Source organism: Engystomops pustulosus, chromosome 3 (assembly GCF_040894005.1).
Source record: "Engystomops pustulosus chromosome 3, aEngPut4.maternal, whole genome shotgun sequence".
NCBI classification, from domain to species: Eukaryota; Metazoa; Chordata; class Amphibia; order Anura; family Leptodactylidae; genus Engystomops; species Engystomops pustulosus.
The window spans coordinates 46,472,264-46,489,661 of NC_092413.1; the positions used below are offsets into that span (position 1 = coordinate 46,472,264).

Consider the following 17,398-nt stretch of genomic DNA (forward strand, 5'->3'; position numbering starts at 1 on the left):
TATATTAATGGGGGCACTCTGCTGGACATTTTATTAATGGGGGCACTCTGATGGACATTTTATTAATGGGGGCACTCCGCTGGACATATTATTAATTGGAGGGGCTGCTGACATTTCATTCATAAGGGGAGACTAATGGACATTTAATTGATGAGGGGAGACTACTGGACATTTTAGTAGAGAATAGCGGCTGCATTCCCCCTCCTTCTAGGGCTTAGGAGGAGGGGGAATGCAGGTTCTCCCCCTAGGCTTTTACTCAAGTCATTACGTTTTCCCAGGTTTCATGGTAAAATTAGATGCCTCAGCTTATACTCTGGTCGGTTAATACCCAAGTATATACGGTACTTCTGATCAATGGTGGTATCACCTGGTGAGCATTCAGCATGCATATAGGTTTTTGTGTAACCTCTTAAAATATATATTTTTTTTATTAGAGGAAATGATGCAATAAAACATAAAATAATACTTAAAACTCATTGATCCAATATATTTATTATTTGCATGAAAAAACAGGTGTATATTATTATTAAAAAAATCTTATTTTCTGTTCATTTATACTAAACTTTTGTCTTCATAAACCAGGCTCTAGAGAGAAGTGGTACTATGTAATGTAAGCAAATAAATGCACAGTTCTTGGCATCTCATATCTCCAGAGAAACAATTTGACATATATGCCACAGGAAACACATGTGAGACACTTCTTTGTAGATGTAAAGATTAAATATAGTACCTTACGCAGAAGGATTATAGTTCTTTCACAGGAAGCAATTTTCTACATATACAAAGAAAGCGACAGCACAGTATGACTTATTGATGCCACTGACAATTTATGCATATTCTATACAATGTGCTCATATAGAGACGTTAACCTTGTTAATACACCCTTGTTAACTACCCTTCACTTCATTTACATATTGTAAATTGTTAAATCCTGTAACATAGTAAACCCACAACTGCAGTGTAACTCAATGTTTTTTTTAGGATTTTTTTTCCGTGAAGTTGATTTGTCAAGACAAGGAAGAAGCGTTATCCCAGAACTTCACACAACCTTTGTCCCTGTCTAATTGCTAGTACTATGCTAAGCTACAGATGACAACTAGGCTACGGCCTCTACCACGGATAAGGGCACAATATAGAAAGACAAACAAACAGGAAGACAGACAACGTTTATAAGATTAGGTCCAAATCAAGATGACACCAAGGTACAAAATTGTAAGCGAGAAGACTAGTCAAAGTACAGGGGAAAAAGTCAGTATTACTACATAATCGGAAAACCAGAAGATTAAATTCAATAAAGGCACAGGTGTATTAATCTAGCAGGTATAAATGGATTGATTGGATGCTGCCTCTGGAGCCAATTGGTTCAGCAGTCCATCACTCTAATTGGCTCCTTAGACATATCTCCCAATCAGAAGTTTGCTGCCCAGTCACTCAAACAGCCTCACACAGAGCATCATACCCATGTGTGGTTGCAAGCCAGGAGAATCCATTTGCAGGACTTTGCTCCAGAAAAAATTAAGGAGCAAGAAAGGTGCAAAAGGAGTCAATTCAGAAAGTTTAGCATTTTATCCGAATTTCCTTACCATCAGGCCTCTGTTAGATATGTTTGGACCCATCCATGCTCCAGGGCCAAGGTGAGACTCCAACCTTTGCAATGCCTTCCCTAATTGGGTCTAAAACAATTTTTTGAACTGAAATACTTCTAGGTGCAATAGGGGCACACAAAGATGTTTGTATTATGTTCATGTAAGATGGCTTATCTCTCACATTCATTAGTTACTGTACATGATGCTAGAAAAATAAACAGTGAATCAATGATCCTGGAATCCTGGAAATCAATCTGCTCAATTTGAGTTTTAGAGGTACTAGCAATAAAAGCATCACAATAGATGAATAAACTAATAAATATAATAATAATAATATGGGATACACAAAAAATGTATAACAATCTAGTAATTATGCATTATATTGTTTTAAATAACTGCTGGCATGCATTACCATTATTAGTACAAGGCAAAAAAACAAATAAATTATATATACAGAATTGTCTAATATTCTTGTGGAATTTTTTTTATGTTGTGTTTAGTTCCCCGGTCCATAGAAGACATTAGCTGGTGGTCATATTAGGCCTTTATCTCTAATGTAATATGGCAAGGAATAGTTCATGTTGCCCTGCCCTGTAGTATATTGAGAGTTGGAGACGAAAAAAACATCTTGGTGGATTGCGGCATGTACTACAATAAGCCATTGGGCTTTTCATGTTTTCCAAAACTTTAGTGAATTTTTTTTTACCATTTTTTCGTGTTCCATTGATATTTCTCGCATATACCGTATTTTTGCAGACTATAAGGTGCACCGGAGTATAAGGCGCACCGTCAATAAATGCCTACTAAAACGTCTAGGTTCATATATAAGGCGCACCGAATTATAAGGCACACTTGATTATAAGGATGAGTGACCAGCAGGTGGCAGACCTGTGCACAGTCCAAGGCAGCTGTTGTCTGTAAGTACAGTTCATATATAAGGCGCACTGGACTATAAGGTGCACCTTTGATTTCTGAGAAAATCAAAGGATTTTTTGAGCGCCTTATAGTCCGAAAAATGCGGTAATGTTATTTCTATTCCTGCCTTTTAGCTTGTAAATACACCTATAAATAGAAATTTCATAAAATATTCTTCTGATTTCTATTTTTATATTTTGAATATATAAATCATTTTTAAAGAAATTCCCAAATTACTTCTGAACTCATTAGCCAGGCTTGCCATGCTGATTGCTGGAGGGTCATCACAGAAACATAGCAGGAACCCGTATTTTATTGATTACCATTCTATTTCAGTGGTTCAGTAATGAGCAGTGAAGGTATGCATTTCACGGCTTGTTTATTCCACAAATGCTGACTCAGAATTACACTGCTGATTACGACTTGGAAGTCAATGTAATGATAATGCTGTAATAGGTGTAATAATAGCTCTTATAATCATAAAAAAACATAAAAAGGCCAACGCCAGACACAGCTGATTGTAAGATACTGTCATCAAGAAGCATTCTAGTTTCTTTTTGATGGAAAGATAACTATAACAAGAGAGTTGTATGATGGCAGCTAAAAATACTGGGCTACAAAACAGTTTTCCAGTATCAGGCTCGGCACACATCTCGTTTTCACCCCCGTTGTAAAGCCACAGCAGATCTCACTGTATACATATCAGTGATGTTGCCTGAAGCTGATGGGCCCCAGTGCTATGTCTGTACCAGGCCACCATCCATAATCTATGGTTTATAGTACTAGTCTTTTAATATGGGAAAGTGACACCTTATTGGCCCCTTAAACTCTTGGGCCTGGTTGCAGCCCATGCTCTGCACCCCTTCATGTTATGCCCCTAATCTGTATACAATGGCATTCAAACAAACTAGCATGTGGCCACCAGCTAAGGGCTAAGACAAAGAAGCCACCTTTATGTTTATCAAAACAGGTGATACAGAGAGTAAACCAGCTGAAGTGCTGCCACAGTTTCTCAATGGAGGTCAATGGGACTCTCCTTCTTAAGTTGTTAAAGGCCATCTACCACCAGATTACTAACGGTAGACTGTCCTTACAGCAATGCCCGTTATCCCTAGGGGTGGATAGAACCATCTTCCATTAACTCCAGCACATCGTTATTCCGAAGTAATTAAGTTTGTAAAAATGACGTACCAATTTCATGTCCCCTCCTACTCTATATGAAACCCTTGTTCCCTCCCACTTATCATAAACAGCCGGTGACATAGGCCTGCTATCTGCAAAACTTGCACATGCCCGAAAGTCTTTCTTACACAATTGCTCCTAAATACAAAAATACCCAATATGTGACCAGAGACTGCTGTAGAGGCAAATGGCAAGGCTCGAAAGGGAAAGATCATTATTTGGCTTTTTACAGATCAGTTTTTACTGTAATAGTTTTCAGTATTTGGCACTTGCAGAAGCCCTGAGATACCCGCATTATGGAAACCCCAAAGTGACCCCATTTTGGAAAATACAATCTCCAAGAAATTTATCAAGGGGCATAATGAGCATTTTGACTCCAACTGTGTTTTCCATAACATGTAGCTCTAAACGTTTAACTAATTTGGTGACTTAAACAGGGCTGAAAGCAAACAAGACATTTCAGTGCCTAATATGTTGAGCAGACAGAGACATACACTCCAGCATTGTAACACGGGTTATCTCTACTTTTATAAAGTTTGTTAACCCTTTAATTGTTTCCTAGGGAATAAAACAAATCCGGCTGCAATTTTGAAATTTACATTTTTTTGACTAAATGAAAGTATTTTTCAAAAAATGTACACATTCTCAGTGGTCACAGTAACAAAACGTTCCACAAAGTTTGATACCCAATTTCTAATAATACCCATATGTGTTGGTAAACAGCTGTACGGGCACACGCCAGGGCATTGAAGGGAAGATGCGCCATTCAGAGCAGATTTGCATTGTCACTTTTTAAAGGCTATGGGATCTTTATTTTTGTCAACTTTGACATATAAGGGTTTATTTTCTCTTGAATATATGGAAGAAAAGAAAATCATCAATTTTGATTTCATATTTTTTGCATTTTCTTTGAGCAGTTCACCGTACCAAAAAAATTATATGTTATCTTTATTCTATGGATCACTATGAATATGGTGATACCTCATTTATGTCGTTTTCATATCGGTATTTTTTTGGTAACATAACTTTGGGGTGGACCCTGGAGCTGCCAATGGAGGATCAGACCTCCCCAGTAAGTGTCACAGGGGGATCGGATCTTTATTAAAAGCCCCATACATGCCACAGCCATGCGTGACTGCAGCGTATAAGGGGTTAACACCCACGATGGGAGGAATTTCCAATCATGACTGTTACAGCCGGGTATCAGCTGTAATATACAGGTGACACCTGCAGTTTCTGGCTCCATTCAGGAGTCGGTACCAGAAGCATGACATAATAGTACTGCATGTTTCGGTACTGCAGTACTATTATGTCAAATGTTGGGAAGGGGTCGGTTCAGCAATTGCCTTACTGAACCCCTAACATCACGTGCCTTTAAAGTAACAATGGGCAGATATCTGAAAATAGATTAACACATGTGATATGAATTCCCTAGGTGATAATCGATCAATCTGCAAAAGATATATTTTCATGTCTTGATGCTTTCAAATCCACCAAGTTGTTTATAGATTTTTGCCCCTTATGCATTTTATAAAGATGGATTGGATCATATTATTTGTATTTTATTTCAATAACATTTTATGAGTCCAAGCAAAATGGAATTAATAACGATGAAGTTAATTATGCCTTAATTTATCTTTAGTCAGGACATTTGTGCTTGTCTTTTTTGTTTTTTTTCTTTGTTTTGGACTTGTTTGAATTATCTTAGAGGGTGATACATTTGACATTCGAGTATGATTTTTGCAACTTTTTTCTTAAAAAGTTGCACAAAAGTCGCAACCCTATCCCTATCCCTTCTATTGCTTACTTATCTTCTGTACTGCTTTTTTATGCGCAAAAAATTGCAACTATTTTTCTGTGATTGCACAAAAATGTGCAACTTTTTCATACGTCCACAGCTAGATTTTAAAGATATATCAACTTCAACTCTAAAAAGGTTATGGAAAACTTTGATGGGCAAATTTTTGTACAAATATTCAAATGAGCTGAAAAAAGAAATTCCTAAGATAAATGGCGCTCTTTTGCTGTCTTGCAACCATATATATTTTACGAGAATAAGACTTTCTCACTAGACCAGCAGCTCTGCCGCCCTCTTAAACCCAGATGAATGAAGAAGCCATTTGAATAGACAGCAGTCCTGTCACACAGCGCTGATGCAGCATGTGCAGTTTTTTTTAGCAAGCAGTAAAGAAAAGAGATAAGCGAAGAGCTGATTTTAAGAACATCATTAAAAGAAATTTAAATAATCCATTTAAAGTGAAGCTAATTTGCAATTTAGGACATTTTCCTCTTTTCTTTATAGGCTTTACACTACATGATGTGAGGACTGGGTAACTATTGATTGACGGACTATGTCTATATTCTGACGACTTGCAACAATAAAAGGAAGGTTTTCTTCTGCTGTTCTGCACTGCACTGCAAGTAGAGCCTGTGCCCTGATGTTAACAGATCAGACTTACTAAAGCGAGACTTATGAAGATATGCCGGAGGATTTCTTCACGTCATTGCTGGTCCTTGCGTCGGGTAACAGAGGCATAAAGAGCCGCACAAATCAGGTGACAATGAATGATGAGAAATATCAGGGGATTAGAGGGGAAGGTGGAAATGTTCTCACTAAATCTTGCTTAAGGTGAGAATAGATCTAAGTGTTTTTACTCAATCATAGAGAAATTCAATATTCAGGGGAACGTACTGCACAAAGAACATAATAAAAACATAAAAATTGGGCCCATTGTTATTGGTGCTGTTTTGTATCACCGTTTTTCCTATCTATGGAGAGAATGGCTTTTTATTTCCATGATATATCTTCTTGACACGCCTAATAGAGAAGGGATACAAGACCTTCCTGCCATTTCCCCATTGTGAGTTAAAGTGGATATCCCATAAACATCCTTGGCAGTGTTTAGCTTGTCCTTCTGTTAGCAAGCCATATAGTTTTTCACACAATTTCACAAAATAAATAATGGGAGAATGACGGAATCTGCACAGTGAGCCCTAAGGGGAATGATGGTAAACAGAAGACCTTAAAGGAGTTGGCTACTTTACCTCACAAGTTTTGTAGTGTATTCTGCTCCACTTTCTTCATATGTAAAGTGAAGCCTCCTGTCTTTTACCTCATCAACCAGACATTCCTGTCCATAAAATGGCCGCAAATGGAGGATTATGTGATCTTATCTGTCCATGAACAATCACCCTGCCAGGACCTTGATCTATGAGAAATGTCTGGCTGATGAGGTAAAAGACAGAAGGCTTCACTTTGCATATAAAGAGAGTGGTGCAGAACATTTAAAAGATAATAATAATAATTCTTTATTTATATAGTGCACACAGATTATGCAGCGCTGCACAAAGCTAAACAACCTAACAGTATGTTTTGGAGTGTGGGAGGAAACCTGAGTACCCGGAGGAAACCCATGCAAACACGGAGAGAACATACAAAATCTTTGCAGATATTGACCTGCGTGGGATTCGAACCCAGGACCCCAGCGTTGCAAGGCGCTACTCACTCAACCACCATGCCGCCCTACTCAGCCACTGTGCCGCCCTAATATACACTTACCGGCCACTTTATTAGGTACACCATGCTAGTAACGGGTTGGACCCCCTTTTGCCTTCAGAACTGCCTCAATTCTTCGTGGCATAGATTCAACAAGGTGCTGGAAGCATTCCTCAGAGATGTTGGTCCATATTGACATGATGGCATCACACAGTTGCCGCAGATTTGTCGGCTGCACATCCATGATGCGAATCTCCCGTTCCACCACATCCCAAAGATGCTCTATTGGATTGAGATCTGGTGACTGTGGAGGCCATTTGAGTACAGTGAACTCATTGTCATGTTCAAAAAACCAGTCTGAGATGATTCCAGCTTTATGACATGGCGCATTATCCTGCTGAAAGTAGCCATCAGATGTTGGGTACATTGTGGTCATAAAGGGATGGACATGGTCAGCAACAATACTCAGGTAGGCTGTGGCGTTGCAACGATGCGCAATTGGTACCAAGGGGCCCAAAGAGTGCCAAGAAAATATTCCCCACACCATGACACGACCACCACCGGCCTGAACCGTTGATACAAGGCAGGATGGATCCATGCTTTCATGTTGTTGACGCCAAATTCTGACCCTACCATCCGAATGCTGAAATCGAGACTCATCAGACCAGGCAACGTTTTTCCAATCTTCTACTGTCCAATTTCGATGAGCTTGTGCAAATTGTAGCCTCAGTTTTCTGTTCTTAGCTGAAAGGAGTGGCACCCGGTGTGGTCTTCTGCTGCTGTAGCCCATCTGCCTCAAAGTTCGACGTACTGTGCATTCAGAGATGCTCTTCTGCCTACCTTGGTTGTAACGGGTGGCGATTTGAATCACTGTTGTCTTTCTATCAGCTCGAACCAGTCTGCCCATTCTCCTCTGACCTCTGGCATCAACAAGGCATTTCCACCCACAGAACTGCCACTCACTGGATGTTTTTTCTTTTTTGGACCATTCTCTGTAAACCCTAGAGATGGTTGTGCGTGAAAATCCCAGTAGATCAGCAGTTTCTGAAATACTCAGACCAGCCCTTCTGGCACCAACAACCATGCCACGTTCAAAGGCACTCAAATCACCTTTCTTCCCCATACTGATGCTCGGTTTGAACTGCAGGAGATTGTTTTGACCATGTCTACATGCCTAAATGCACTGAGTTGCCGCCATGTGATTGGCTGATTAGAAATTAAGTGTTAACGAGCAGTTCGACAGGTGTACCTAATAAAGTGGCCGGTGAGTGTATATATATTGGTAAATATGCTGCCCCCTACACATCAAAAAAAGCGCTACTCACTCAGCCACCATGCCGCCCTACTGAGCCACTGTGCCGCCCTAATATATATATATATATATATTGGTAAATCTGCTGCCCCCTAGACTTACACACATCAAAAGAAGCGCTACTCACTCAGCCACCATGCCGCCCTACTCAGCCACTGTGTCGCCTTATTATATATATATATATTGGTAAATATGCTGCCCCCCACACTTACACACATCAAAAAAGACATAAGAAAAAGTGGTCAAACCTTTAAAATACTTCAATTCTGTTAATCTCTTTTCATAATGGAGGAATGTAATGGAAACCACTGACACAAATGTGAACTGGGCTGGACCATGCAAGAGTATAAACCTAAATAATACTAATATTTAATAAAACTTATGCTAAAAGTTATTTTTTTCATTTCAGTTCGCTGTTACCCTATAAATGGGTTGACATCGCAACCACAGTACATGATGCTCCTTGCTCTGGCTCAACATATACAAAAACAAGGGGCATAATATGACCAGCTTTAAAAACCCTTGACTTTGCAGATTTAATAAAGGGACAGTCAGGTATCCGTTTAAGGAGATCACATAGCTCAAATGAATTCCACACTATCCTTGCGTATTACCAAGAACACTGACATCCTAAAATACTATATACACTTCTCTAGTAAACCTCCTCTTAGTTGGACGTATAGACTATGTTGTTTTCCCAATAATTGATTATTTGCTTGTACAATCATTTCTAGGCTCCTTGACATTGATCAACAGGGAAACATGAATCTTTAATATGTATATTCACAACATAACATTCTACAGTCTATATATTGATGTAATCTATATAGTCTTATGGATATATGACACAACATATAATTTACATGTGTAATAGTCCAGAGCTGCTTTTACAACTCTGCTGGATGTTATTACAACAAACAAGTAACAGTTCATATTACATCTAATGTAAAGCGTCCTTACATATAATGCATTGGCCTTGTATGAGACCTAGTCGGATGAAAATCTCTGTTCCTGTGCCAACATATTTTATGGAACTGCTGACCAATCTGTAACTCTGAATGCTGTGAAAATGTGAATTCTACTAGCCTATACTTTCAACTGAAGGCTTTACCTTACATGAAGTTGTAAAGATTTCTTTTGTTGCCCTCTATATGGGCAAGTCAAAGCGGCTTTATGACTCCTCCTGGTAACAGGCAATCAATCCACTAGCAAAACGTGTAATGCAAGATCTGAGAACAGACTGAGTTTACAGATATAGAAAGTGATTCCTAAAACTAATTCCCTTCTCAATTGCCCTTTATAGCCTGGCCTGGGAATGCAACTAATTACAAAACATGCAGACAAGGACAAAACAGTACAAACATATAAGAATGGTCGTCAAAGCCGGGTCACTAAAGAGGGAGCTGAGGAAGTACAAAGACACAAAAACAGTGTAGTAGTCTGAACAATAGCCAAGGATCAGAAAAAAATGATCAGAGGAATGAGCAAGGCGAGTAGCTAACATTCAGAACTCTTTAACCATTAAACTAAGAGGCATGGGCAAGACTCAAAAATCCAAACAACACAGTGGTCAGGTGACCAACTTGAGGAGCTGCCAATCATAGTGGGTTAACTAGCTACGAGCCAGAGCTAACAACGCAGGAAAAAGAAGGGGTGGTGCAGAACAATCCAAACAGCATAGCCAGCTAAACCTGTGTTCGCACTGCAGAAGTGTAGAAAGGCACAAATGTACAAGCAGCACCTCCTCAGCTGCATACCATGAACACAGGATGAAGGCAGCACAGTTGTTACCCTACCCTTTTATTCAGTCAAGGAGTGCAAGAGATTTATCAAGATCGGCAATTTCTAAGGAACCAGAAGGTTGTGTAAGTTTTATGACGAGACATATTTCTCATTACAAGTTAAGGGTATCTTCTGGCAGTCTGTGGGTCTAAATTTAAAATAACTTTTGCTCAAACCAGACCCATGCCCTTATCAGAAAGTGGGGAGAACGGTGTAAAAATCCCTTTTGTTGAAAGAATTTGGGGGAAAACTCATGATTTGTGACTTTTGTACACCAATTTTCTTATATAATTTGTCGTTTTCAAGCTCAGCCCACATGAATGTAACCCTATTTAATTGGGGAATCACTCTATATGTACAAATATTTATCTTCTAAAGTGTGATGTGCTGATACCCTCCAGTCACTGAAAAAGTGACTGGAGGGAGGTGACTAGAGGTTGTTGGGTTGTTATAGACTCTTTGTTCTTATTGAGTCATGAGACCCTTAGCATCTGGTCCCCTACTGATAACCTCACTTGTACACTCCAGTTCCCATAAAACCCCACAAATAAAAACAGGGATTCATGGGGAATTGTATAAACTTTTTAGACACATCTTTCCTGTGTCCTGGGGAAAATTAGTTTTAGAGTAAATTAGACTCTTGTTGTACCGGGGGTGGAGCCTCTTAGTGTACTTTCTGGTGGACCTACAGTATTTATCTTCATTCTATGCCACCAATCACTATCCAGCACCGCCCCTTTTTTGAATGAGTGACATCTTCAATAGAAATAAAGTTTGTAAACATGTTATTGGCATGTCTTTAGCGTATGAGGATGCTTATGTACAAAAAGATAAAAACAGAATTTCCTCTAAAATGATAGATCACTAGGAGACAGCAATGGTATGACAAGAAAGCTAATAAAATGCCCCCCACAGTGCTTTTTTTACTTGTGGGGTGATTTGAAAGCTGCTAGACTCCCCTTAAAGGGTTACTACAAGTGCAATTACCTGCAGTTAGATTTACGAAAGCACGAAAAAAGATAGTAGTGACCCCAGGGACCGCTAATCACAATAGATGCTATTCCAAGTTTTGTGCCCAGGCTCCTCTGATATAAATTCAGCCTGATGGCAAAATGCCCACCTTACAATGCGAATTTTCATTCCCCAGATAAGAGATGGAAATGTGCAGTCGAAAGACATTATCTCATCCCAGATAAGCTCAATGACAACTATTTTAAGTGGCCGCTAATATAAAGTGCAGCGGAGAAATGACAGCAGCAGAGCAAGTCACCCTGACACCCTGAGGATATTCACGAAGCTCTCCCAATGTGCATCCCCTCTGTTGCACACCATCCACTATACATGAGGATGATTCCTCCTGCTCTGATGAATTGATTTGCAGGACAAGCCACATTAAAGGTGAAACGTGCAATGACTGAGGAATCTCAGGCAGGAGCTATACATAATGCAGTGGCATAAAACACTCACTCCTATGACAGGGATTACTGTATCCAAGGATGAAATATCTCCCCAGCTCTTTCACTAGGAGCAGGCAGGAGAATGAGCTCAGTTGCAGCACAGCTCTCTTTAAGACCTAGCAGGATCCTCCTCCCTCCATGTCTCTCCTGTGCAGGGGCTGTAAATTACTGTCAGCATAGCAGTGGCTGCTGCCCTTATCTCCCACCTCATCCAGCCTCTCCCTCATATACACATCTATTTCTTCTTCTTCATGTATATGAGACACTCAGGCAGGCTGCTGCTGCTGCAGTAGAAAAGTTGGCCCCATTCACATTGCATCTCCCTATCCCATTCATTGCAGTGGAAGATCTGCAAAGGCTTCTTCATTCTTTCATGGTGTGTTTCCCCTTGTATGGACCCCTCCCTCCCACCTCTGGCCAATTCAGGTTCATCTCCAGCTCCTGGGAGCTGCTGTGCATTTGGACTTCTTGCTGATCATTGCTGTGCATTTGGACTCATTGCTGCATCCTCAACCAACAAGTCCAAGTCTGACTCCAATCACTTCTATGGACCAGATGGAGCAGCTATTCTACAATTAGCATAACTTTTACCACTGCTCAGAGGGGCTTCACCTTGCTTAGGTAAGGTCCCTTTTCCTTATTGCACTGGGGTAATATATAGGGCATAGTCCCTTGTACCTGTATGCTGCAGTCTAGGTGGGAGCTGCTCTGTATGATGGATCAGGGCTCCATTCTATTGATAATGCAGCACATAGGTTGTTTATTGGAGGGAGAAGTTAATATGCTGTCTGCATCTGTTGTCCAAACCTATCTGTGCAGGGGAATGTAATGCCAGACAGCTCAGTATCTACAGGACTGGGACCACTCAGGATTCCCTCTACTGCAGGTTGTAAACACCATCACTGCATAGGGGGTGTCATTACTTGGCTTTTGCTATTATTTTATATAGATGATTATTTCTTGTTTACATTATGCTTGAGTCCTCGGTGACCATAGCAGGACAGTTGCATAGCAAAAGTTTTTGTGTTGCTTTTGGGGAAAGAACTTTATGAAAGAACAACAAATACTTGTATTAGAAAATAACAATATTGTAACATAATGATTAACAAAGTTACTGCAGTGCTGCTTTCTCAATGTCTTAAGTAAAGCTCTTTGTAGCCTATTTTAATTTGCTGCTGCATTTGTAGTTTACATTCATAGTCTGTGATGTGCTTTTTGCTAGATGTTATACTAAACCTAAAAAAAACCCTTCTTGGCACAGCAGGTTGCAAAGAGCTGTATGTTAGCGTGGGACAGTAATGTCTTTTTTCAGTTTCATAGATTGTAAGCTCTTATGGCAATGATCTCACCTGTTGTGTCGCAGCTCAGCTTCAGGTTTCATGCTGTTCTATTGTAGTTGCTTTTATGTTCTCATTTATGTTTTGTACTGCTCCACTGAATATGATAGAGCTGTATGAATAATACGACCAGTTATAAATAATCTATAGGAAGTACATGTGGTATGTATTTTATTTAAAATATGTCATGTAACCTCTTTACTATCAACTCATTTGCATATAAACAGAAATAATATTACTTTATAGATAGGAAGATATAATATACATATATATATATATACTTATATATATATACTCCTTCAGTAATATGTGTTTAATGGTATATCAGTGGTTACCCTTCCTACCTTTTGGATGATTTTCAAGGGATTATGTGAATGTTAATGTAAATTCTGATCTGTGTTCAAGAATGAAATGATCTGTAGGATGGGATTTCTATAATATATCTCTATTATCCATATAAAGAGGCATGAGGCATGTACAATGGCACATTGTTCTTTACACTTAGCATAATTGCCTGTTTGATGATCCTTTTTCAAGGAGAGCGTTGACAATCTTCCCATTTTCCTAAGGGAAATCAGTGGAACAAAATCCATTCACTCTATCACTTACCAGAAATGCAAACCTGACTCTATGTTTAGGGTTGTAAGAGCCATGTATGAATACTTTCTATATCTTTAGCATCATTTTTTTTCAAAGACAACTATCTATTATGGGATACTTCTATTTTAAAATGCAGTTTAAAAACTCTTTCTCAATGATCCTACAAGAGAAATTTAAGTAAATGGATGGCGCCAAATTATAATTCAGAAGAGAGTCCAACTTTAAACACTATCCCTTGCTGTGGGACGTATCACAACATCACTTGTAGTGACAAAGTGTAATCCTTAATTTGTCCTGTGGTGGTGCTGCAGGGAAATTGAACACCTGGTGCCAGGTTCTTCTTGCATATCACGGTTGATTGCTGGAGGTCCTCTTACTGAAACGTGTGATTCGCTTAACAGAAGTATTGCATCCTAATGATACTGCAAACAATTGTTGGATGTAAAGAATACATTATTTTAAATTTAGAGCATCATACAGAGAACGTTAAAAACTGTCTGACATTTCTAAATGTCATGTTTCCCCCAAACAAATTTTAATTCAGTGTATGATTCACTAGAGTGAGCACTTGATTTCTTTAGATGAAAACCATCATAAACCAACCAGGGTAAACTATTGTACATGCAGAACTAGTTTCATTATGTTTTTATTATTTACAAAAGGCTAAGATCAGAGTTGAAATATTTCCACAATCACCTGCTGCTTCCGGGTTCCATTTTGACTCGCAGAAAATAAATGTGCTGACGATTACTGTCCAGATACCCCTCAGCTAATGTTCAGTTAAAAGGTCCTTTTCTTATACCTTATTCTTTCTCTCTTTCATTCTCTCTATTAGGTTCAGTGCTGTAGGAAACCAAAGACAGGTGGGGGTGTCAGTTGTTGGACCACAACTAGTTCAACACTGGTGACCTATAATAATAATAATTCCTTTACTTATATAGCGCACACAGATTACACAGCGCTGCACAGAGCTTGCCAAATCAGTCCCTGTCCCCAATGGGCTCACAATCTAATCAACCTACCAGTAGGATTAGAGGAGGACCTGAGGACCAGGAGATAACCCTGTTGTTAGAATAAGTAATCAATATCAATAACCCCATAAACTCTCTTAGCTTTATTCATTGATGAGGATGCAAAACAATGTCTTGTTGTACATCAAACTTGTACAAACTCAAGGAGAACATACAAGTAGTTTTCTCACTCGCTTTCAGAACACAGCTGACTGAAATTTTTCAGCCTGTTATTAAGCTTTGTTGTGTAGACTTGGACATAATCAGCAGAGTCCTCTAATTGTCATTAAAAAGTGGGAGTAAAATGAAATGGTGATTAATCTGCTACACTGTTGGATGCGTAATCAAGCAGAACCTCAACTCTTCAATCATAGATATTCTATGTATGCTGTAAACTTACCAGTTCATGTTTGTTGTGTTCTAAAAACTATTACGAATGTTTTTATGTAGTAGTCAAGAACTCAGAAATGAGATGGACCTTGAAAGACTCATGGGAAGAGAGTGACGGTGGCACAGGGGTAGCGTAGTGCGATGGAAGTTTTAATTGTATGATGTTCCTTGACTAGGAAATCATGAAGGATTCTATGTGTTCTCTGTTTCTACCAAATTAAGGTATTAAAGATAACATTTTGTAGTTTCCACACAGATCTTACAACTGTATCATATAGTAAGTTACTTGGAAGATTTTTGTGATTAGACATGCATTGTAGTTTGGGATTTTTTTATAATTACAGCCTTGGTCCTATTACTTTGACTGCTAGCATTTTATAAAAATTGTTTGCTAATATGTAGCATCTTTCCATTTTAGTACTTTTCACGGTTTGATTTGGGCATGTACCGCACATCCGAGTCATTACCGTGTGACATTGTTATAATTGGGGTTTTTTGTTTGGCTTTTCTGTTGGATCATATGACAGATGGACTTGCTTTTTTTTCACTTTGACTGCTCATGCTTTGTATCCATAAGTTGCATTGTAAAATGTATTACCCTATGGTTGATGCCACCAATACAAGGGCTCTGTCACTAAGGGGCTAGGAGACCAAATGGAAACTGATGCCTTGTGCATGCTTGACTTCAGTCTTCAACTCTATGTAACCTTCATTTCTACTCTGTACTGGATGCTGTCATTAGACAAACTCCACCTACTTCCTGCTCTCTGTATACCACTTCCACTACAAAACTACTATAGGTTGAAAATTTATAAATTGATTAACTGTAAGAGTCTTTTCTCTTCATGAATATGTCAATCCTTTCTCTATTAGAAGACAGAGATAAACAATTAAATTTCTTGGACATTTAATACAGAAAGGTTGGTCCCAGAACCAAAAACAAAATGGCAACAATTTCCAGAGTTGCCTTTTGTCAGTCATGATGTACATGTACTACGTGCCATATTATTGTAATTCCTTCCCCCCTTATTGCTGGATCAAACATCCTACAGTAGGTGACATTTAAAATTTTCAGTCCTCAAGCACTACAAATCCTGTGAAGACAATAAAGATGAACTGCGTTGGTCCTTGGATTTACTTTTATATTATTATTCTTTTATATTATTATAAAAAAATATTCTTTACTTTTATATTATTCTTTTGCCCTAGAATTCAGCTTCATTACATGCAGATATGGGATATTAATATCAGCTGTGATTGTCTTTTACCCAGAGTGGTTCAGTAGTGATTGCAAAGGAGGAGTGGGTGACTCATGTCTCTTTTTCACTAACAGCTTCATTTTTCCCAGAATATGATTCTTATAGTACATATGTTTTTAATGCTTTGATATTTCATTCTTTGGCATTCACAATTTATGTACCACCCACAATATCCCAGAAATGCTAATTTTGTGGAAAGATCCCAAAAGCAGTAGACACCAAAATATTTCTCTTATCACAAATATTAGGGTCACATAAGGCTCATTCAACAATTCGTGCCAGGCGTTTTATACATTGAAGTGAATGGAATCACATTCATCTCTAAAATGTCTTATAGTCTACATTGATCATTTTCAAGAAAATTCCATAATTCTTTGCTTGTTTTCTTGTGTTTTATAGTTTATACTGTTTTATACTTTATAAGACAAAAGCGGAGTGGCACTCACCACTGCAGGTCCAAATTTTTAATAAAAAATGTAATAAAAATTTTTTATTGAAAAAATTTGGACCTGCAGTGGTGAGTGCCACTTAGTCCCAGGATGCCATGATCAGCTGTAAGATGTCCGTAATGAAGTATTATTGATAATCCTGGTTCATGTGACAGCAAAAAATGTTGAAAATCCAGTTGTCACAGGGAGAAAAAAGGTTTGTCTGGAGCTACAATTATACAATATACCATTTCCAAGTTACATACAAATTCAACTTAAGAACAAACCTAAAGAACCAATCTTGTACGTAACCTGGGGACTGCCTATCACAATAGCCACCCCCCCTTCCTCCTTTCATTTTATATATACAGCTCCCACTTCTCATTCAAGTTTATATGTACTACCCTCCTTCTATTTTATACATACCCCCCTCTCCGCTCATTTTATTTAATAATCAAGCCCTTCTGACATTATATATATTTTCCTGAATAATTTTTTATATACTGCCAACACCCACCTTGGACTGTAGGGAAAAAATGAATCACATACCAATGCAGGACTTGTAGCAGCCTCCGCCTCTCTTCTCTCTGCAGTGGGAGTTGGGACAAACAGGAACAGGAAGTGTGGCCAAATGATTATGTCAT

At 38.7% G+C, this 17,398-nt stretch overlaps 1 protein-coding gene across 4 annotated transcripts in view; it reads left to right on the plus strand.

Annotated features, from left to right (window-relative positions):
• The first annotated feature begins 11,610 nt into the window (after positions 1-11,610).
• SYNDIG1 (synapse differentiation inducing 1) overlaps positions 11,611-17,398 on the plus strand; it is a 173,759-nt gene continuing 167,971 nt past the window's right edge. The window contains exon 1 of one of the 4 annotated variants that reach the window (XM_072140676.1): positions 11,611-12,351. The gene's annotated coding sequence lies outside the window, so the exon portion shown is untranslated. Of the gene's footprint in view, positions 12,352-12,502; positions 12,617-17,398 lie in introns of those variants that run through there. The other 3 variants (XM_072140675.1, XM_072140673.1, XM_072140674.1) reach the window with 3 other exon arrangements.